The sequence below is a fragment of the Ixodes scapularis genome, unplaced genomic scaffold, assembly GCF_016920785.2.
Source record: "Ixodes scapularis isolate PalLabHiFi unplaced genomic scaffold, ASM1692078v2 PGA_scaffold0__279_contigs__length_252992795, whole genome shotgun sequence".
NCBI classification, from domain to species: Eukaryota; Metazoa; Arthropoda; class Arachnida; order Ixodida; family Ixodidae; genus Ixodes; species Ixodes scapularis.
In genome coordinates this window covers 197,611,629-197,635,976 of record NW_024609835.1, presented here as the reverse complement: position 1 = coordinate 197,635,976, position 24,348 = coordinate 197,611,629, and the positions used below count along the sequence as shown (strand labels likewise).

Sequence of the window (24,348 nt, the reverse complement as noted above, 5' to 3'; positions counted from 1 at the left end):
GCCTGAAACACATACATGAGCCTAGCAACAAGAACTATGTTGCAAGCGGTTTCTCTACCAAAAATTTATAAGTCGCGGTTTGGCCACCGTGATACCCGCTTTTTCAATTCAGCCGTGGCTTCGGACCAGTACAAGTTTGGATTACGCATGTGCTGAAGTGGTACGCCGAGGTATTTTGTAGTTGTTGAATCCCACTTGATCCCTTCAAACTCTGAGGGCTTTGCGGCCCAGGTACTGTGCCAAAAACCTGAACATTTTTCTAAATTTACAGCCGCACCGGTAATGTCGCCAAAAGTGTTTAACTATATCAACAACATTGCTTACACTTTTTTTTTGTCTCAGCAAAGAACTGCTACATCATCAGCATACGCCAATACCTTCACTCTGTGGAGCTCAGCGGAAACCCATGAACGTTTTTGTTGTTAGCAACGCTCAAGCATAAAGGCTCAAGATAAAGTGCGAATAATAACGGCGAGAGCAGGCAACCCTGGCGTACTGAGGGCAGTACAGGAATGCTGGAAGTTACGTTACGATTTACAATTAGTCGCGTAGAACAGCCTCTATACGCCATTCGTATGTTTTCATAAATAGCATCTCCAATGTTGATCTGCCGCAGAATGGCCCAAAGAAATTTGTGACGCACGCGATCAAATGCTTTTTTTAAATCAATCTGAAGCATGGCAATCTGATCTTCTTTTCTGCAACATTCTAAAATGATTCTGGTTACGTGAACGTTTGTTTGGATCTTCCCGCCCTTTATGCCACACGTTTGGTGGTCACCCACCAATTGACAAATTACGTGCTGTAGCCTTACATTAAGGAATTATGCTACTGTCTCATAATCTACATTACATAAACTTACTGGTCGATAACCTTCTACACGTCGTAGCTTGTCGGCGTCCTCTGATTTTGGAATTAACACAGCGTGGGTTCTAGATAAAGATAGTGGTAATGATTTTCTTTTTTAAGATCCCTCTATGAGAGCGAGAAGAATGAGAGCGAGTGCTTTTCTGAATTTCTTGTAAAAACTTGAACAAAGCCCGTCTGGGCCGGGCGTTTTACTACCGAGCAGGTCGCCTATTGTCTTTTCCACCTCCTCCAGGCTTATGGGTTCATCAAGCCATTCCTTTGTTTCGACATTTATTCTCGGCATGATAGACGAGAATTCGTCAATTTTATTATCTTCTCCTTCTGGTAAGTGCTCTAAAAGTTGTCTATAATGTTCCACAAAGGCTTCCTCAGCGCTTGCTTTGTCTGTAGCTATGGTACCATTTCTCTATATTTCGAAAATTTCTTTGGACAAAGCATACTTTCTTTCTGATATTAAGGCATGTTTGGTGGGTTGCTCACCACAGAGAAACCACTGTGCCCTTGAACGTACCGCAGCGCCTTCTTATTGCTCTTTCTGGAATTTCTCGAGGCGTGATTTGACATTCGCGATGTCCTTTGCTCCCCAGCCGGGACATTCGCATTCAGCCTCGCACAACGTACGTAAATCCTGGTGCAGTTTTCGCTCGTCTGCCCGAGCGTAAAACTTCAGTGTGCTCAATCTTTCAATTGCTGACATTTTGACTTGCTACTTGAACTGCTCCCATCGTTCCCATTGACATGTCTCATTCTGCTCTGCCATTTGTTTTCAGAAGGTCATCTACTGTAGCTACGAATGTTTTGTGTTTAATCAGACTGGTGTTCAGCTTCCACAGCCGCCAATTAAACTTTGCCTTGGGAGTCTGATTTTCTCCAATTGTGGCATTTACGGTGATGCGGTCACTAAAAAATACTGTTTTTACACAATAAGAGTTGATATCATGTACAATGTCAGCAGAAACATAAACACGATCAAGGCGTGCGTGCGAAGATTCTTGAAAGTGCGTAAACTGAATTTTTTTAGTTCCGCTCGAGATGTGAAAAACATCTTCCATACTATTTTGTGCTATTATTTCACTCAGCACTTTTGCACTAACATCTCTGTTACGTGTTATTGAAAATCTATCACCTGCATCACATACACCATTCTAGCTTCCTAGAAATATAGTGGTCCGATTTGATTTGATGTAATGAGACATATCATGGAAAAACAGGATTCGCTCACTGGCTTTACACGGGGCATAGACACCAATAATTCGCCATTGAGCGTCGAACAAATTAAATTCACATATTATAAAACGTCCATGAGCATCAGTGATGAGATCTACATCAGAGAGAGGGACAAAGCATTTTAAGAAACAAAAAAAAAACAACAGCGTCCTGCCGTGCCATCTGCATGCGTTACACATACGTTATACGAAGTAAGAAAGGGTTGTAGAGACTTTGTAATTCAGTCAGGACCTTCGAGGTCGGGGTCTTCCTCTTCGACACGATCTAGCGGTCGCTTGAAGGATCGGAGCTGTCGTCCATGTCCGGGTCAACTTCAGAGGCATCGTCTACAGGGCGGTCGTTCCCGTCGACTGACTTCTGTCGCTGGCTTTTTGAGGAGCCTGGAGCGGCCCTGTCTGTGTCTACGCCATTTCCGACGCAGGCAGCTATATTGTTGGCTTCGAGGATTGATGCGGTGATGTCTTCATCTCGTGATGTACCCCATTTGTCAGCACCTGAAGGTGTTTGGGTTTGGGTAGTGCTTGGGTGCCCAGTGCCGTCTTCGATTTTCGAGGCTTCTTCTCCATCGATGAGGAATTCCTCGGGAGCCGGTCGCATTAAAGTAGCGTACGTCCGGATGCAATCTTCTTGTTCGTGACCAAAACGATGGCAATTATCACAGCAAGGGACGCGACATTCTCGGCGGATGTGGCCTGTTCTCCTAGATCAAAAGCAGAGGGGCGCTCTTCGGGGGACAAGAATGAGCACGTTGCTGCCCAACAGACCCAGCTGGTGCGTGTGGTATTCCTTGGTGACGCCTTCCTTCAGGTTCATTCTCACCAGCCTTGTCGTCGTCTGAACATTCTGGAAGCCTTCCGTTCCCCATGTGTCTCGGGACACTTCGTTGATTTCTCCGTAAGGCACTAGGGCCCTCCGCACTGTGTCGTCGCTTATGTGAATAAGTATCCAGTGGAGACGCATTCGTACCTTGCACTCATCGGGATCAATGAGCAGGCATCTTTTTTCTTTTACCTCAAGTTCCTTGGCTTCCAGAAATTTTCGCGTCGCTGTCAGGGAGTTCAAAGTAAAGAGCCAGACATGATTGGGGGGGGGGGGGGGGGATCTGGTACGCGCCGGCTCCGATGAGGTCGTTTAGAACGACGTGGCGTTTCATTTCTCCTCGAAAATCGTCAATCTTGTACGGGCGTCCGGTGATGTCGCAATGAGCAAATACAGATTTACAAACTTTAGTACCTGCAGGCAATGACGGCAGAACTGCTCGGTAGGTATCCTGGGACATTTCATCATATGATCCACGGCCGGTGAAAGCCGTTGAAGACGCTCCACGTGAGCTCATTGTTTGCAACCGTTTCGGGCGGCGTCATGCGCTTCTCGCCACTGAATATTGTTTTTAAAGAAATTTTTATTTACAGGTTAAAAACATAAGTAGGAAGAATGAAAAAGTGAGGTATATACATATTAGGTCTGTTAGAAAAGTATCCGACCTGATTTTTTTTTGCGAACACCTGATGGATATGAAACAAGCGCGCTTGCATCAGCCGACCTTGAACCTTTGTACGCATACCTGAATTTTTTCCCGCCCGACGATAGCGTCAGTCGCTGGGACGCCGCGCTTAAGTGAGGTAGTGCGCAGTGCTCTCGTCGTTCTTTTTTATTGCAAGGAATATGGCGGAGCGACTGGGGCAGCGCTACTGCATCAAAGTTTGCCAGAAACTGGGCGACAGTCAAGTGGAAACCATTTGGAAGATTCAGACGGCTTTCAGGAACGATGCTATGAGGAGCACACATAATAAGGAATGATACGCCCGGTTTAAAGACGGCCGCACATCGGTGGAGAGCGAGCCACACTCCGGTCGGCCATTAACATGCCGAAATGACAAGGTCATTGCCGAAGTGAACGCTGCGGTAATGCGGGACCGTCGTGTGGCTATCTGAGAAATTGCGGAAGAGGTGGGCATCAGCACTTTTTTTTCACATTCTATTATGATCGAAGATTTGGCCATGAAGAGAGTTGCGGCGAAATTCGTGGCAACGCTGCTCGCGGTGGAGCAAATGCAACTTCGTGTTGAAGTCTCACAGGACATGCTGGATTCCACAAACAGTAACCACGACTTCATGAACACCATAATGACTGGTGACGAGTCTTGGGTGTACGGGTACGACCCGGAAACAAAATCCCATTCGTCACAGTGGAAGCGTTCACGTCACCAAGACCAAAGAAGGCCCGCCAAGTGCGCAGCAACGTCAAAGTGATGCCCACTGCTTTCTTTTACTCCCGCGGTGTGGTACACCACGAGCACGCACCACAGGGTCAAACAATCACCAAAGAGTACTACAGGGATGTCCTCCGTCGCCTACGTGATGCTGTGCAGCGCAAGAAACCGGAGTTGTGGTCAACAGGAAAGTTTCGCATCCATCACGACAATGCTCCTGCCCATTCCTCGCACTTGATTCAGACTTTTTTGGCGAAAAACCAGATTCCTGTAGTTCAACAGGCTCCTTATTCTCCTGATAAGGCTCCCTGCGTCTTCTGGCTGTTTCCCAAAATCAAGAGGCCATTAAAAGGAGCGCGATTTCAGACAAGAGAGGACATTACGGTTGCAACGACAGCTGAGCTAAACTTTAATCCGAAAGAGGCCTTCTCGGAATGCTTTCAACAATAGCAACACCGTTGGGAGAAGTGTGTGGAGTTCTAAGGAGACTACTTTGAGGGTGATTAGGTTTAAACGCGCCAGTTATGCCTGTTTGTTTTTTTTTCGTCGGCCAAAGGTCGGATACTTTTTAAACAGACCTCGTATGTTACAGAAAAAAAAAAAAGGTTACATAATTAAGACAGTGCATTCTATGAGTCAGGTGCACAGGAAATTCGTTAAAGGCTACAACATTGTTAAAGAGTGCAATAGCCTCAGCTCGGGATGTGTATTACACTCGAAGATCTTAAATATATATTTGAGTGAGGCACGTACGGAGGCGACGGTTAGTCATCTCACAGCATAAAAATTTTGTGCTACCTTCTGACCTTTCATTAGAGTGTTTCTCATATCTTTTTTTTTATTTCAACTGATTTTAAAGTTCTTATAGTGCAGTCAAATTTGTTGGCAAAGTGTCGCCACGCAGCTTTAGGGTTCAGTGCGTACATTGTCATGTCTACTATTGACCGCCACAGCGCAAGTAGGCTTAAAACCATGATTATCTCCGTCAGGTCAGTCAGCGTCCATTTGTCGTGCAGCCGTAAGAATTTCAAAGTACACCAACCAATTGCCTCTTCAGGTCCTCATGGCCCGACAGGATGGAATCCTGCTTGGTAATGGGAGCTTTGAGAGATAAAGATTTCGACCGCCACTTCACCCTAATCTTTGATTCTGCCCTCTCCCTTGAGATGTGGATTCAGGATCTGACGTGCACAGAATTTCTTCTCCCTTTCTTTTCCCAATGATTCCTTTGTCGCTGGTTTCATCCATTTCAGACGCCTCTTCCTCTTACTTCATTGGCTCTTCAGCTTGGTCTTTAGGGACAAGAGCGCTGAACGAGTTGGTAATGACAACATTGCTCACTGTGTCCTTGGTTGCAGAGCGTGCCGACGCCGATCTGTCTTCGCACTTCTCAGTCCATGGGCCTGCCTCTACGTGGGCTGTGCTGTGGGTGGTGCTGACCTCTGCCGAAACCTCTGTTTGTGCTGTTTCTTTTGCGTCCATCAAGTATTCTATAGGAATCTGGAGAGATGCCGCCGTTCGATTGGCGTATGTTTGAATACAGTCTACGGAACCGTGGCCGAATTTTCGGCATGCGCTACACCAGGGAGCGCGGCACTGGCCTCGGACGTGTCCGACTTGCCTGCATCGCTGACACTGCTGCGCTCTGCCAGACACGGAGACAAGGACGGCGGTTCCCAGAATCTTGAGCTGATGCGGCAAGCTGTCCGCAGTCACCCCTTCGTTTAATTCAATGGACAGCATTCTTGTGGTCGTCTCTACTTCTTGGAGGCCGGAGTAGTGGCACTTTACTCGAACGATGCTTTTTTTATTTTTCCAAAAGTAGAAGGTGGACCTGTTTTGATGGTGTGTTGTCTGTTGTGCGCTGTGAAGTATTAGTAGAAAAATCACTTGCTAAACGTTTGCATCCGGCACTCTAGTTGGAACCCAGTGCACCTTCATGGACGGCGCAGTCTTGCTCCCGTCTATTATCAAACATGTCTTGTTCTTTACTTGGATCTTTTGGAGCTGCAGCAATCTTTCTTTTTTCTTTGTCGGAACCTACTGTGAGCAGCCACACATGATTGCACTGGAAGGCCTCAAGCGAAGCTAGCTCGTTTGGGTTGATGATTTTATTGAAAGCAGAACAAAAATCGGCGATGCGGTATGGCCGGGCTGATTGGTGCCCATAAAGAATCAGTGAGTTTTCAAGCAGCTTACCGTTGGGAAGAGGTGGCAGTAAAATCTTGCACTCCGTTGTACTTATTCCCTGATAGGCTTGGCCGTTGAGATTTCCTTTACGGAGCCCATTTCCAACGCGGCCTTTCAGCTCGTTTTTCTTCGAATTCCACTCGGCCACCGATCCCCCCAACAATATGCCGTCGAAGCACGGTCAATAACACGGGTTCGTGCCCGGAAAAGCACTTTCACGCGCTCCGGAACAAAAAAGAAGAAAAAGCGTTCGGAACGAAACGGAATAAAACATTAGTATTCGGAACAAAACGAAACAAAACGAGAGAGTTCGTAACGAAACATGGGCCTATTTTGTTCCCCACTGCCCCACGAGATGCGTGAACCGTCGCCGATGCCCAACAACTTGGCCGTCACGTGTCGCGGCTATCGCTTTGGCTCCACAGTTAAATAACACAGGACTGCTAATTATTTTTTTTTCTCTATCTTTCAGACTTTTACACATGATATCACTTTTTCCCTGCACGGTAGCTTCATAAACCAGCAAAAAAGAAAAATACAAATATATAAAAATAAAAAAAAGAATAGAAATTACAGAGATCATGCAAGCGAGCTGGTGAACTTTCCGGAATTCAGACTGGCAACTTTGATCACTATCATCATCTGGAAAATGGCATAGGTACTATACTAATGGCGGCCTTCTGTTTAGTGATGAAAGAAGGAGTTGAAGATGCTCCTAAGCAGGTAATGCGGTGCCTATACATTCTAGTTGTTAGCGCGACGTGAAGCCGAAAGTGGATGCAAGAGCTGCGTAAGCTTTCATTTCCAACTCGGGCATAGTCAATCTGTTAGCAGCCCACACTCGGCTTCAAAGCCCCTTGATGTATAGAATTTTATCAAGGCGTCTATGTAGGCTGGCGCTTCGTTCTGACTGGTTGCATCTTTTTCGCCATCGACGCTGAAAGAGATTTAAAAAGAACTGGGCAGTGACGCGCGCATTCTCATTTACCGTAGACTTGCGAAAGTGACGGTGCCCCATACATTACTGCAGACCACAGGTTCATCGCCGCCATTAGTACGGTAAAAGTTAAATTGCCATTTGAGTCACCAGATGGCACTGAATTCCGGAAAGGGTCACAGCCGTTTATACTGAGAGAGTTTGGCCGATGGGCGGAGCTTGTTGGCCGCTAGAACCAGCGGATTTCGCGATAACACAATATGGCGTTACTTCTTTGTCTTGTTCATTCCTGTGAAATCGCGTAGAGTTCCTATGAGGCAGATCCACAATATGGCGGACGGAAGTAGTCATCCCCCGGTTGTCAGACTACGCTGCTGTGGTTGTCAGACTGCCAAAATCTCCTTAAGAAGGCCAAACTCTCTCAGTATAAACGGCTCTGGAAAGGGTCTATTGTAAAACCTACGTCTCGGGTTTTACAATGTTAAAAAAAAAAGAAGTTTGATGTTCCGAGTCGCCGCACTTAAAGGGGCTGGGCACCTATATTTGGTGGGAATGTGTCGCCCTTTACAACATCTTACTGGCACTGGTGGGCACTAAGAATACTCAAACGCAACGCCACTGACCAAGAAGCGTCTTCGTTGAAGTGGAATTCGAAGGATAAAAGCGGACCTTTTCTTTCAGTCTCTCCTTCGCAAACCTTGATGACGGAGCTGCGGGGACAATGCAAAATTTGATGCCGTAGAGTGGGGACTGAATTACACCCAAATGGCAATATTTGTGTGCCATTCATAGACTGGACCCGAGCATTGCGTCAGCACTTGATTAAGGCTCGTGGTAATTACTAGCTCGAGAAGCATTCGGGTAGTAGCCCGTGTCCAAAGGCTGCAATGACGACAGTAGCCAAGCCATAACAATGTCTGGAACTCAGCGCGTGTCCTGTGCTTTGCCAACCCCAGCTCCCGGCTACGATGAATATTGGCGACATATAATCGGCTCCTGGGCCAGTTTGCTCGAAACGCTAACCGGGGCTAAATTTAGCCGTAGTACCTATACTCCGCGACAACTTTTCTTCGCAATGCAGTGGAAGGTACGTCCCGCGTCCTCTCTCTCATTTTGAGTGTACGCAGGCCCTCCTCCTCTCCCCGGAAATGGGGGGGGGGGGGGGGGGGGAGGAGAGCCTGCGTACACTCAAAATCGGAGAGGGGACGCGGGACGTACCTTCCACTGCATTGCCAAGAAAAGTTGTCGCGGAGTACTAGCGGCGAGATGTTTTGGTGGCGCCCTCCTATGGTTCCCTCTTGTGACGTCATTACTTTGCGAACAACAAGTTCGATGGTGTTTGTAAATAGCATGGTGGAAGCCTGAAATCATAGCGCTCTCAAAGCAACACTGCCAACACCGTCGAAATTAGAGTTCTTTCATTCCGCTTATTTCCGTCGATGGTATACACTTTCCGACGTCATAGTGAGCTTTTGGGCCAATCGGGGAGGGCCGACCATAGCGACGCTTTCGGTCGCGCACGTGGCCAATAGTAGAGGGATTTTGAGATCACGTGACTGGCCCGGTAGGGATGCTGGGAAACATGGCGGTGCCGCGATGAGTGAGCGCCGCTCGCTTTAAGACTAATGTGTCGTTGTAGCTGCAATATCGGGCGCGTTTGTCAGCAACGAATGGTGCAGGAGGCTTTTGCTCTGCCTTATCTCACTTAAATCGCAAAGCATGATCAATGAGCTCGCCGTATTATTTAGATAGTTTTCGACTCGAGCCATTTCTAAGCCTAAATAAACGCGATAATTGTCGGCATGGCAACGTCTTTGGGAAGCGGATTGCCTTAATTCAATCGGCCGGGTATTGACAGCACACAAAAGCAGGCACTGTGTCAATAGACCTTTCCCTGAATTACCAAATCATCGAGGAGAACGCTGGAAGTGTAATTCTGCGGTCGGCGCGCGGTGGCCGTCCTCTTATAGGAGATTCCAAATAAATAATGATAATAAGGCTTTGACGAGCGCGCGTGCAAGGTGAAATTTGGTTTATACTTTTTGCTTTAAAACATTTACTATTGCAGACACCAGCACGTGCAACGCTTGTTACTACACTTGTAGCATACACCTCGGTGCTTGGGAAATTTAGAAAAAGACCTATTGGGACGCTGTATGCTTCTTGTGTGCTATCAATACCCGGCCGATTGAGTCAAGGCAATTTACTTTCCAAAGACGTTGCCATGCCGACAAATATTGCGTTCGTTTAGGCTTAAGAATGGCCAAAATCGAAAGACTATCTAAAAAAATATGGCGAGGTCAATGCCCATGCTTTGCGATTTAAGTGAGGTAAGGCGAAGCGAAAGCCTCCTGCATCATTCGTTGGTGACTAACGCGCCCGACATTGCAGGTACAACGACATATTAGTTTTAAAGCGAGCGGCGTTCACTGACCGGGGCACCACTATGTTTTTCGGCATCCCTTCCGAGCCAGTCAAGTGATTTCTAAATCCCTCACCTAGGTACTGCGGCTAACTTTAGCCGCGGTTAGCGCTTCGAGCGAACGGGCCCAGATCACGTGGCCGCTTGTTCTGGCTGCAAGTTGAGAGGGTCAACGCTGCTCGTTTCTCTCAAATTTTTTTCTGGGACTCCTATTGCGTGGGGTGAAAGACGAACGCGGGTCCCATAGGTCATTAACGTCAGGGATCCGTTCTAAGCGGTATTTGCGCAAATTACAAAGATTGCTGCATCGCCCCTGACAGGCCAAAAAACAATTATTTTTCATGCTACGCGTTGAAATAGCATATCAGGATATTACAAAACAAAAAAAAAATTACTACAGAGTTGCGTAGTTTTTTATAAAAAAAAAGTGAAAGTCGTTTACCACTCCCTGTAACCCCGAATTGGAGCGCAGCTCTTGAGGAGGAGGGGAGGGTACTGAGGGCCACGTGTTCTCGGGGGGGGGGGGTCACGTGACCCCCCCCCCGAGGCACGAGACCTTGGTGGGGTCACGTGGGGGCAAACACGTGCCCCCTCAGAGGTCACGTGACCTTGGGAGGGGGTCACGTGACTTCGGGGTGTCACGTGACTCCCCAGGTCACGTGACCCCCCGGGTCACGTGACCAACATTTTTCCGCTAGATTTAGCGGGGAAATTTTCCGCTAGATTTAGCGGGGAAATTTTCCGCTAGATTTAGCGGGGAAATTTACCCATAATGCACCGCTCGGTTACGCCGACGGCGACGGCGACGGCGACGCCGCTCAAGCCGGAAACGGGCGCCTAAGAGCTGCGCTCTAAAATGAAAGCCGTTTACAACTCCCTGTAACGCGAATTAGAGCGCAGCTCTTGAGGAGGAGGAGGGAAGGGCACTGTGGGGAGGGTATACCCCTCCTCCCTCTTCCTCACCTCGTGATCCTGCCTGCTACTCCTCCTCCCCTCAACCTACTCCTCCACTCCCTCCTTCTCCTTCACCTCCTCCTCCTCCTCTCTCCTCGCCCTCCTCCGCCACCTCCTTCCTACTGCTGTTCTCCTTGCCGCTCAAGTCGGAAACGGCCGCCTAAAGCCTAGTTCACATGCAGCGATTTTGGCCCTAGAGCGGCGCGATTTCTGCCGTCGCGGCGCTCTGGCCAACACCAGCAATTCAGTGGCACGAGCGTCGCGACGGCAGAAATCGCGCCGCTGTAGGGCCAAAACCGCTGCATGTGAACTAGGCTTTAGAGCTGTTCTCTGAAATATAGCATCAGAAGAAACATTTTGGTAGGTTGACATTTTATATATTGGGGAAAAACCGTGGTGTATCTTGAAAACTCCGTTGCATATACAGCCAAGCTTTACTCCAATAACGTACAAAACGAACGTTCATACTTGTTATACCAAAGTACCTTATGGTTTGCTCCGCGAGGTTCCAATTTAGGTCCTGGATGAAAACCTCATTATTAATGTAAATAAAACACCGTGATCAGCCGCGGTCGTACGATTTTCAGCGGCCTCTCCACTGTACCAGCCAACCAGGACATGAAAGAAAAAAACATGTAATTAGACAGCTTTAGTGGACCGTACGCTATAGCTTTGCGTACACAAGGAGATTGCGGGTCGTGAGTGCGCATGCGCAGGACGCAATAGAAGGGCTGGCGTATTTCGTACGCACGCAACGCTGTGGATTTTGCGTTGCTGGCTAGCGGGCCTTGCGGGACGCTCTCAAGAGATCTCGGACCCAACGAGAGCACCAGTTTCAAGATGGAGGTTGCCTCGGCTGGCACAGTAAGGGCGACGTGGTGTTTTCGAAGTTCTGTGTTACGCGAAATTGCGTGGTGTTCAGCTCGGCGATTCTTTCTGGGACCTACCGCGGTCAAATCAGATCGCCCTGCAGCTGAAGGAGTGCACAGTGGAAATTTTCGCCGCTCGCAGTGTGCGTCGACGCTGCGATCTGCTAATCAAAAGAATTGGACGTTTGAGTGATCTATACAGCGTAAGGTTGGTCTGCCAGTAGGGGCGACACTGGTTTACACTGTAGATGAGCAATTTAGCCAGTGCAGCACAACCGCTAGCCTGGGGTCTTTAACGTGCACCACGCAGTAGTAATACACGACCGCACGCCGGTACGATGCTCATCCAGATCGAAACGGGCAGGGGTGGGGCTCGAACCTAGGATCCCTGGGTTCGGCAGCGCGAGCTTTCGCTCCACGCGCGTCGAGCTGGGTGTGCGCTTCAGCCCACTCGGCCACCGATCTGCTCAACCCTAAGCCTATTCCCACATTTCATCGCCGACGGACGAACGATTCTAAAAGCATTGATAAAAGGTGTCGTTTCCACGGGACGACTGACGGAGGCTCCGTGATCGAATTTGGCTACGCACTCGTACTCGTAGCCTCTGTACACTCTAAGCCCTGTCCCACTTAGTAAGAGGGACATTTCTTCAATTTTTTCCCACTTAACTTTAAGGGGGGCGACAGACCTCTTAATATTACATGGAGATTCTCCCTCTTAATTAAGTGAGACACCACCCCTCTTAAAGTAAGCGAGACGGCGTCTCCCTTAAATTTGAGGTCAGAGTCCCTTGGTAAGAGGGACATTTTTTAGATATTTTCTTCCTCGAATTTGGAGGGACGGTGGCCCGCTTAAAATGCAGGGGTATATAGTCCCCCTTAAGTCGTGGTCACGCTGCTTATACATCATACAAAACACATTCTGCAGACATGTTCCGGAACGAGTCGCCGCGACATCCGTGCCTCGTACGCCACGAGGCAACCAACTCAAGAGGTTGCTTTGTCACGTGGCATACAAAGCACGGATGTCGCGGCGACTCGGTTTGGAACATGTCTGCAGAATGGATTTTGTATGATGTATAAGCAGCGTGACCCCGACTTTAGGTTATCTCTTTTATTGTATCGTAGAATTTCTGCTCCTTCGTGATTGGACTGTCGGGTGACATGCTGCACTGCAGTGATATAGTTCTTGCACTTTCGCTGATATTGTTTAACCAAAGTTATTCTGTGCTGCGTAACAGAATTGAAATTTGATCTGTATATTATGTTTGAAAAACGGAATCAATGTGTTAAATAAAACAGTAACAATCTTTAAGGGTAAACACGTGTTTTATTTGCCATGACACAAGAAAATATTTTGAAATGTCTTTATCAAAATAGTAATTTTATACCGATGTTCTGGTAGCTTTTACGGATAAAAAAAGGAGTTAGAACGACGCCAGAAATCGGAGTTTCTTGGAAACTATCACAAAAAAAATTCCGTGCTGCAAAGTGACTCCTTTTGCCTATCATAATCAGCAACATAACAATCGTGTTGAATTTTTTTTTTTTTTTTTTTAGGGGGTAAAGTAAAAAAAAATAAGTATAAATTTTTTGCCCCCACAACACTTGGAAAGAAAATCAGCATAACTCTCGGAGGCAGCTCAGCGAATGTAGATGCCGAAACATGTGATATTATACCAAAACAAAAAAAACAAAAAAAATGAATTGCGACACTAAGCACAACAAGCGTGACGTTTTAAATTTTTTTTGTCTAATGTTATGTTTCGGCATCGTGATTCGCTGAGCTGCTTCCGTGAGTTAAGGTGATTGACTTTCCACGTGCTGTTCCGGAAAGTAGATTCCTGTGCTTTTTTTAGAGCGTAGTTACCTACTTCATAGCATTAAAAACGAATTATTCGGCGTCTCTTGCCATCAGCAGAAGCTCATAATATATGTTGTTTTTGAACGGCCATGAGCAATTGTCTGAGCTTCTCTGACATAAACTGAATCGAAACACTTTATTTTCAACGAGCAGACCCTAGAGGAGTCCATGGGTTTGTCCATATGCCATAGGGTAAAAGAGTCCCGTTATGTAATACACCCATAAGCACATGACTAGTGCCCCCTCCGTAGTCGTGCTAGCGGAGAGCTTCACTGACCGGTTCCCAGAAACGATCCGTTTCTCCGAACCGAAGAAAGTCTTGGGTCCTGGAACTTTTTCGTCAGGAGTAAAATCGTCCTGCAAGCAGCAATTGTTAAAAAAAAAAAAAAATGCGTCAGCGTCAAACTTACATTTCTATTTTTGCATTCCCTTTTTCACATACCATAAGTGATGAGAGAACTTCTGGCCAATCGAGACCGGAGAATGGTCTCAACGTTCAAGAATGTTGTCGGGTTGTCTCCGCAAAAGGCCCCTTTTACCTCCTCCAGTTTTCCCAGCATGGTGACGATCGTGTTATGGAACCGAAGCTGTGCATCCACCTTTAGCTGAATGAAAGACCATATTGTTTCCCTTTAGATGCAGAGAGTGGGAATTAAAATGAAGGTAATGAAGCGCTTTCACCTGTTTTCAAGCAGTCGGTAGGAAACAAATGCGAAAATAAAGTGCAAACAGCTCAAAGATTCGGAACCCAATCTGTATACGATGAAATAGCGAGTGACATTAGGTTATGACGTAACTTCTGCTACTATTGATATTTGGTACGAGAATAGACTGCTGTTTTAAGTAATTTACGAGAATCGTTTTTGTGTTAGGAAGACAAAACGAAAACGCATTTAGTAGTAGATGAACATTAGAAGCCCCGCCCCATGTGCTTTGAAAAGCGTGGATTGCATTTGGAGCTCGAAGCTGCAAAAGAGATCTAATGCATGTTTTAGAAAGCAACATAATCGAGAAAAAAATTATATTTCTGTAGACATTTCGGCGCCAGCCATTCAGTTATTCTTTTCTTCAGAAGCAACACATATGCCAACAGAACGTGAATAGAGCCTACCTACATACCAGAATACAAAAAGTTCATAATTACCGAGTTCGTTGTGGGCCGTGTGCGGGTGGCCGCAGTAAGCTCACCACTCAGGGTGGTGCGTTCCACCGTGCAGAGGGTCCCGGTAGAGCTCTTTACACGAGCAATCCGAGCAGAACCTCCGTCTGATTCCCTTCATGTCAACGTTCGCTGCCATTGCCTCACTCTGAAAACAAGATTTTTAACGGTCAGTCATTTAACGCCCATAGTCAACCTAGCCCTAAAGCGCCTAAGAAAAAAAGAAGAATAGAAAAAGAAGTTCTGTTTATATATTTTTTGCAGATGGTACATCTGCGAAAAATATGTAAACACAGAAAAAAAAATATTCAACCAGCTACAGAAAACAAAGAGCATAATAGACATCATGAATAAAACCTCCAAAAACAAAAGCATTGTCAACGCCGAAAAAAAAAAAAAAAAAAAAAAACAACGGTAGCTTTGCCGGCGCGACCGTCAAAACATAACGAACAAAAGAGTACGCCAAGAAAGTATAAAAAAAAAAAAAATGTACTCCCGGGCCACCGCTTCACCCTGCCCCTTTTTCCGCAGACGCCGCGACGCCGACGCAACGCGAACGAGCGAAGGAAAAAAACCTTTTTTTCTTTTTTGTGGGGTTTGACTTAAAAGCTCGTCCACCTCCCCCCCCCCCCTTTTCACATACATGCACACACATTATGGGTTTTTGCTCGCCTCCCACTTGAGAAAAAAGTTGATAATCACTGCAACGCTAACGATGTCTACAACATAACGTTGCAGTGTAAATTGCTGTATTGAATTCTGAAGGCGAACAAACGCAAAATCGCCTACATAGTTTCCGTCAATCAAACGCTCTCGAGCGGTCAACCTTAAAGGGGCGGTGCAACGATATTCAGTTGGAATGTTTTTCACTTTACACGAGCTTACTGGCACTTGTGGGACTCAAGGATACTCGCACGCAACGCCACTGGCCAAGAAACTACTTTTTGCGCTGTAATTTCGAGGACAAAACCGAGCATTTTCATTCAATCTCTCCTTCGCAGAACCTGATGACGTAGCTGGGCGGTAGCAGTGCTGCCCAGTGACGATATTTGAATGCGGCTCATAGATTGGACCCGAGCATTGCGTGCGCACTCGATTTGGGCTCGTGATAATCTATAGCTCGAGAAGCATTCGGGTAGTGTCCTGTGTCCATCGCTGTAATGACGACAACAGCCGAACCATAACAATGTCTGGAACTCAGCGCGTGTCCTGTGCCTTGCCAGACCCAGCACATGGCTATGATGAACATTGGCGGCATATAATCGGCTCCAGGGGGGCTAAGCTCGCCTCCGGCTTGAATCTCTCCGATGCCACGCCACGAGGGAGGGGAGGAGCTTCTTTTGACTCCGCCCCGGCGAGTTTCCCACTCCCCCTCTTACATTTCCGACCCCCCCGGCGGCGGCGAGTTCCCCAGCGTAGCTCCGATTTTTCCCTACGCTCCGTAGTAAAGGGTTTTTATTTTATTTAAATCGGGGGATCGGTGGCCGGCTGGGCTAGTGCACACCAGCTCGGAGCACGTCGAGCGAAAGGTCCGTTGCAGAACCCAGGATGCTGGGTTCAATCCCCACCCTTGCCCGTTTCGATGCTGATGAGCATCGTACCGGCGTGCAGTTTTGTAACACTACTGCGGGATGGACGTTAAAGACCCCAGGCTAGCGGTTGTACGGCACTGCATGGCTAAATTTCTCATCTACAGCTGGGAGAATCTTCCCTGTTGAGGCAGACCAAGTTTTAGGCAGTATCAACATAAACACAGCCCAATTTTTTTTTATTTAAATCGTAAATGACAATTAAGAATAGGTAACAGCAGGGATGCTAATTATACAAACATTGCTTGGATGTGGGCTAGTTGACTAGAGCTTTGTATTGTTTGCTGTGCCACGTAGATGCAAGAGAAACGCTCTTGATAAAGATATAAACTAAAGCAGAGTATAGACGAAAAACAACATACAGGAATGGAGCAGACTAACAACTGTGTAATTTCTTTCTCATCTTTCTCCCCCCACACCGCCACACAACCACAATTTTTTATTTTTTTTTTTTCAGAATAGGGTGCACGTGGAGCGAAAGCTCGCGCTGCAGAACTCAGGATCGTGGATTCACCCCCACCCCTGCCCTTTTCGATGTTGATGAGCATCGTACCGGCATGCGGTCGTGTATCACTACTACGTGGTGCACGTTAAATACCCTAGGATAACAGTCATACTGCACTGGCTAAATTGCTTATGTAGGTGACAATGTCGCAATGTTCTGGCATGTTCTCCTGCTGTATAAACAACTAACGGCCAATTTGTTTGTCAAAATACGGTGTGGAAGAAGAAAGATGAGAAAGAAATTACACAGTTGTTAGTCTGCGCCATTCATGTATATTGCTTTTCTTCTATCATCTGTTTTAGTTTGAATTTTATCAAGTGCGTTTATCTTGCATCTACGCAGCACAGCAACCCATCAAAATAATTGTAAAAGCCTGTAGTTAATGGTAAATTGCGTTCCTGGTTGCATATTGCCGTAAAAACACATTTGTTTCTAGGATTCACTTTGTAGAATTTGGATGTAGGATTCACGACGGGGGCGACGGTTCATTCACGGCTCCATCGCCTCAAGCCCGGTTCGCCACGCAGTTCATCGCACAGCCACCTTACCACGTCTTTCGAGAGGCGATAGTGTTGTTGGAAATGAACGTCGTCCATGTCAAACACATTGGCGTGGTTTAAATACCTATGGCGACGGCAAAACACGAACGAAAACGCTGCCATTTTGGACGCTTCTCCCTGTTCTCGCGCCCAACTCGCCCAAACTCGCGTAGGTCGGAGCCGGCAAGCTTTTCCCATCCGCGGCGGCTTCTGCCACGTCACAATGACGTCACCACATCTCGCCGCGAGTTCCGAATATGCAACTCTCCGACTGCCTCAAACCCTCCGTTTAACGTCACGATCTAGGGAGTGTCGGCGCGTGTCGTCATGCACGGCGCCGACCAATCGCGGCGGTCGGCGAGTTTGGCGGAGAACTCGCCTCGATCTCGCCGCGCCGAGCTTAGCCCCCTAGATCACGTGGCCGCTTGTTCTGGCTGCGAGTTGAGGGGGAGAACTCTGCTCGTTTTTCTTTATTTTTTTCTGCGACTTTGATTGCGTGTTGTGAAAAACGAATGGGTATTTCACAGGTCATTAACGTCACAGGAATCCGTTCTAAGCGGTATTTGCGCAAAATAAAAAAAATCGTTGCATTGGCCCTTTAAGCATTTAGAGTGCACACCGAGAAACAAATCGGCGAGCCAAGCTTATAAACACTGACAGCCCCAGCTAGGTGCCTTTATGTTGGCTATGCCTTAGGGAGGGCGATGCCATCCTTTGTAGTACCCGATGCCGACAGTGTGCGCTCACGGATAAAATAAAAGGAAATTGCCGGTAATAAAGTGCCGGCGTAGCAGTGCCAAAGCTAGCAGCTCGAGCTGGGAGAAGGACGAACGCGCGTTCAAAATTAAAAAGTAGACAAAAGCGTCGGACAGAAAATGGTCTGATATCACCAGCCTAGGACATACGCGTACACATTGGGACACCCTAGCCCGCTAAAAGTGTTTTGTACGAAAGACGGCCCTGCGGCTCACGGCAGGGCAAACGATCATCGACGCTTTGTCCTTAGCTGAACGAGCAGATCCAGGAAGCGACCGCGTCCGCGGACTACAGCTGAACACTCTCTCTCTACATGCAAAGGTCGTGCATCTCACAGCCAGCGTGAAAATATTGATGGCTCGTTATTCCCACCCGCAATGCACCCAAAACAAAAGCGTCGATATGACAGGATTACTCACCCGAAGGAAGTCAAGCGAGCAGCATGACGCTTGCGGCTCTCCGCCAACGACCGTTTCCAGCTCTCCGTGAATTGGCGCGAAGATTCAGCACCATCCGAACTCTTTGCCGTGGATTAGTGCGCCTGCCCCTCTCCTCCTGACCGAACTACATTGGTCCAGTTAAGAGGGACCAGTCCCCTCTTAATATGGAGGGAGACGCGTGAATCTTTCTGTCGGTCTTTCCTGTTCAGAGGGACCAACGAAACGGTTTCCTTGGTCTCTCTTAATAGGGAGTTTTAGAATAGCGCACGCTAAAGCTTTGCGTGTGCAAAGAATAGCGTCGTCGCCACTGCGCATGCTCCGAACGCAAACCAGATTTTGCGCTTTGCGTGCGCAATTTTAGCGTGCGCTATTTCTCGGAAATAGCGTGCGTACGCAAAGATTCTTTGCGCTTCTCCAAGGAGGATTCGTGATGAGAAGTTGGCTAAAGCCAAGACGAGCAGAGTTGAAAAAAAATGGCGGCTTCCAGGATTATGTCAGCGGCTGCTTTGGCGACGTCGTGAGTGCGACGTCGGCGGCATCCTCGTGGCTGCGATTTTCAATACGGGACGGCATTGTACTCGGTTTGCCAACGATCACCGACAGCTTGGTGCTTGTGACGCGCGAACATTTCTCGGCGAAGGTACGATGTGCGAAGGTCAGTACACGAGACCTCTCTTGCCGAGGCGACACAAGCGGACACGACCGGTCAACCGCTCGCGTCGCATTATCACGTTTAAACAAATCTAAAATAATACTCTGGACCAAAAAACTTTTTTTTTCTTAAGTTACAGCATTTCGTGGGTGAAATAAAAATTGTGACTGTGTCTTGGTGGCGTCGCAGGCGCGAGATGCTTGGGCTTTTGCGTCGCGACGGAGAAACGCTATTCTAAAACTCTCTCGCGTCGGGTGCGCTAATACAAGCGCTAAATTTAGCGCTAGCGTGCGCTAAAATTGCGCACGTTATTCTAAAACTCCCTAATATGTTGGTGTCCCTCTAGATGTTGCTATTTTGTTTTTCAATTTCCCTCTTAAAAAGAGCTGTCCCCCTGAAAGCATTGTTGTCCCCTCTAAAATCAGAGGGACAACGTTTTTTATGAGAGACCGGTTTTAGAGTGTACTCTACAAAAAAGCGCGCTTGACGAGGCAGTTGTGGCTTGGTTTAGTCTGAAATAAAATGATTGGACACTTTTTCTTTTTCAATATTTCTTTTCAGGAGCATGGTTGCGCTATAAGCACGCGGAATTATACGGCTCTAGCAAATTTAACGAAGATCATGCGCGGTGTTCACTCGAAAACGTAACGCACAACTAAATTCGGTCCGAGCAGGTCATTTTTAGCGTACGCTATACTATTTCGCATTGCGTACGTAAGATCCAGCAACGCTATACTAAAACTAGAGAGTTTTAGTAGATCGTGTTTTCGGGTCACGCTATTTGTAGCGGCAGCTCGCGCTGCCGCTCCGATGCGTGCTCTAAAGCGTGCGCCCGTAGCGGTAGCGGGCCTTTGAAAATGATCACTAAAACTCGCTACTGTCAATTAAGCGGTGGGCGAATTTTCCCAGTGTTCGTGGTACTCATCAAGTAGCGCCCTGTCCGTATTGGGCTTGGTGTGGTAGAACGTAAAAAACCTCGTCGTTGTCATATCACTCACGCTGGATCTTGGCGCCGGTGGCGCTGAGCCTCTGCTCGGGCAGCACGTTCAGCAGCAGCTGCTAAAGCCCCTCTATCCTGAGAAAAGTGACGGCATTGATTGTTATGGAAATGCGCGAGACAGGTGCCGTGCGCCAATTCTGGGAAGAACATTACAGTGTTCTATGCTTCGTTTCAGCTTCGGTTCAGACGCAGCCGATGCTACAAGCGCGAGCATGTGGCCCAGAACAGTGCTTGCACTGCACGAGCGCGCGTGCTTGGCATGGATGCTGAAAGCCCGGAGCTCGCGCTTGTAGCTTTGGCTGCGTCTGGACCGAAGCTGAAACGAAGTATAGAGGGTGTAGTGGCAAGAGCGGCGCCCGCTTACAATGAAGCGCGTGAAGACGGTTGATGTAGATACCGCGAGTGGCGCTGGAGTTCTGTGCCCTAGGAGAATTAATGGCGCGTGTGCGATGAACGAAAAAGACGACGACGAGGGTGACGCGGTACGCTTCTCCGAAATGTAGCACCGTAGAACTTCTTTCGCAGCTATTAAGCCTGCAGCCCAAGTGATAGCGTTGCTGAACGATCTGTCAGTACTGGGGGGGGGGGGGGGGGGGGGGGAGTCGATATTAATTAAATAATATCCTCAAAACACGGGAATATTTCAAGTAGAGGATAGCACACACTCTAGAGGCATTAGTCCAAAGGCAGAACTACAATTTACTATAGACGATTGCAAGCTGGGCGACTGGCCGCCGCCATGACTCTGCTCGAGCAGGCACGCCCGTGCGATTACGAGCTTGAAAAAGCTACGTTCACCCGCGCGTTCCACGCGCTTGCACGCATGGGGCACCACTTGTGGCGCCATGCTTGCAATTGTCTATAGACGCTTTGCAGCAGCTGTGCATGGGCACCGCCATAACTGACCTTCAGTTTTTGTTTCCCCTTATTACGTTTACTTCACTTCATTATTACCATAGCAGGCCAGGTTATAGCCATCTTAGATTTTATTCTGTCTTTCTCCCCAGCATTGGCTTTTGTGGAGGCTCGTCCACACAAATTTTTGTGGTCGGTATCTCGGTAAACAAGAGAAGGTCAGCAATGGCGGCTGTATTCTGGCGCGTGTGTAAAGCGTCTATACTCCGTTTCACCTTATGTTGTTCCGCAGCGAAGGATAGAAGCGCGAGCTGATAGCGTTGGCAGCTGCTCTTAATTCACGAGAGCGTGTGCCGCCGAGATGTGCCCCAGAGCAAGAAGATCGCGCTTGTAGCCTTTCCTGCGGTACATCATAAGGTGAAACAGAGTATACAGAACCACATTAGCAGTTGTTTCGCACCACGAAAAGCTCCAGTCAAACCACAGTATTAAGCGCCGAACAGCGCTGATGATGGAGCTGACGGGGGCGCGCTCCTAGGGCACAGAACAGCAGCGCCATGGTGTCGTCTACGCGCAAAATCTTCACAAAGCGGCCGCCGCTCTTGCCACTACAACCCCCTCTAGAACACTGTAAGAACATGGCATATGAAATCTAGCTTGAATCCGCGCTGTGCCGCCATGATCTTTCCAAAGTCTGCACGTTGCACGCGCCTTGTGCATCGACGCCCCGTGCGCTAATTTTAAGACATGAAGGGGCTTTAGCAGCTTTTAGTTTCTTTTTGTTCTTTTATTTTTCTGCTGCATGAATTTCCCATTATTTAATTTTGGCGGAGAGGTACCGCGTGGGGCTACTGGACGAACGGACTGCGGTTCGAAGCCGGCCGAGGGACAAGAGATGAAATCCTTTTAAAATCATTTTTCGGAGTAACAATAATTCGGATTCGTCCCCCCTGCTCATCCTCCCTGCTTTCCTCCTTTCTCTTCTTCCCCTCACGGGGGTCACGAGGAGGGATACCACTCACGTGACTTCCGGCGATGCCTCCCTTCTGACCGCCCCGACACCTTGCGGTACACCGTTACGTCACAATGCACTGGCAGGAAATTTGCATTGAACCTCATATTTCTATTTTTATTAAAAAAAAAAAAAAAAAACTACGCAACTTTATGGCGAAAACTTTTTTTTTAATGTCCTGATATGCCATTTCAACGCCTAGCACAAAAAAAAATATATATATTTTGGCGTGTCAGAGGCCCTTTAAACCATTTTTTACGTACAGGTGCTCCAATATGTGTATAAGGCCGATTAAAGAATGCGAGGGAGGTAGGGGCTGCATAGAGCGGCCCCTACCTCCGTCGCATTGTTTAATACTTAGTTATTCGTTCTTTTCTTTGTCCTTGCGTTGCGCAGGACTCGTTCTTGCGTGCTGCGTGCTCCAAATGGCTTCTTGGTATGTTTCTCCGTTACGGAAAGGCCTCCCCGGTTAAGAAAGCGGGCGCGTATTATGCGTCGTATAGACATTCACGTTTCGTTATTATGGACCGTTTAATATGAATACCCCATCTATTTGGACACCATTTTCGGGGAAAAACTAGAAAAATGCATGCATTTTTGTGTCGTTAACATAGACACCTCACATTATGAATGATTGTTGGGGGCAACGGAGGCGTTCATAATAGCGAATCATCACTGTATACACATTAATATATGGTGGCCATGTGTTCACGCAACACTTCTAGTTGCACAGACGTAAGTACGCTCAAAAATAGAAACAAATATAAAGCGAGTGCGTTTCGCCATTCGTAAAACATATGAAACAAGAAAAAAAAAACAGCAAACGGAAAATGCAAATAAGTCTCTCCATCGATTGAGACGTTGAGGCCGTGCGAGGTGTGTTAAGGTGCGGACGATCGAAGGAGCAATTTATAAAGGCGACGCGGATTGTCGGCGAACTCAAGGACGGGTCCAGGTTTGATTTTATTGTTTTCCGAAGAGCTGCGAACCTACTTGCAACTGTCTCTCCCCCCCCCTCCCTTCCCTCCCCCCCCCCAAAAAAAAAAGGGGGGTTAGTTTTTTTTTATTTTTTTTTTATTTTGTTTTGTTTTGAGGGGGGATTTAGTTGGCGGACTTTTTATAGTATGGCACTCGTATGCAAATTCCCGCATACTAAGACAGCAACATGGGGCATAAAGTCAACGAAAAGAAGGCTCCGTTGTTTTAGCGAGAGTGGCACCAAAAATCCAGAGATTATGGTGTTGTCCTGAAGATAAAATATCTGCAGCTTCCGGTAATGTACGGCTGAGTGCGTGATAAGGTCCCGCGTTCGAACTACAATCCCTCGTGGTAAACTTAAAAAAAAATGTTAACGATTAAACAAAAACGTTTAGGAAGATGTAAAAAAAAATATTATATTGACGGCTTCAGTTTAGTAGCATCTAGAATATCACGGGGTGTATACGAGGCAGTGATGTTATTCCCTAGCACTCTTGGTGTTTATCCAACAAGAGGATTGGTCCAACCGTTGGTAAGAAGAGAGAGTTTGTGTGATTCATCCCGAAACCTATGATACCCCCCAAAACTGCACCAGATAACGACGTGATGCAAAAAGTAAAGGCGTCGGTGGAGTATCGGGGATCGTTATCGGAATCCCCCGAACGACCTACTAAAATATCTTTTACCTCGTCGTCTTCCGCGCTCTGAAAAGACGAAAAGCTCGAAGACCTTCCGAGGCGAACCTTGCCAGCACTGTGCCCCGGAAGGCAGATGATCGCGCTACACGCACGTTGCACGTGTAATGGGAGAGTGCAAACTCTAGGTGTGTCTATTCAAACCAGGTTACCCACCGAGGTCAACCAATTATTGTGTTGTGCGCCGTCGTGTGTTCAGCAATTGTGCCAGGACAGGCATGCACGAACCGAAACCATCGAAAATCTTATTCAAACCAGTCTATTAATTAATGGCATTACTTAATGGCACGGCACCGAAACTAGGATGCGTCACTTATACACTGTTACTTCTAAGGTGGCTGCTGCCAGTGTCATCCTCACCGTGCTGTTGGCCCCGCCGATTTTTACCGCGCACGATGTCCTAACTGGACCCGCCGCGGTACACCACCACTTTTCACCGTTGACTTTGCAGTGCTGTGGATTGGCACCGTCTTCGTCAACTGTGGCGGACTCTCTAAAGTACAACTGGCAACACTTGCCGGTATCACCTGACGAAGTGGGCGTGGCAAGACTACAAAACCGGCTGCACTCATCGGAGCTACTCGGGCAAGGCACCGAAACTAGGATGCGTCACTTATACCCT

At 47.6% G+C, this 24,348-nt stretch overlaps 1 pseudogene; it reads right to left on the bottom strand.

Moving 5' to 3' along the window:
- Positions 1-2,317: 2,317 nt before the first annotated feature.
- On the bottom strand, positions 2,318-2,961 carry LOC120848796 (annotated as a pseudogene).
- Between the last annotated feature and the right edge of the window lie 21,387 nt (positions 2,962-24,348).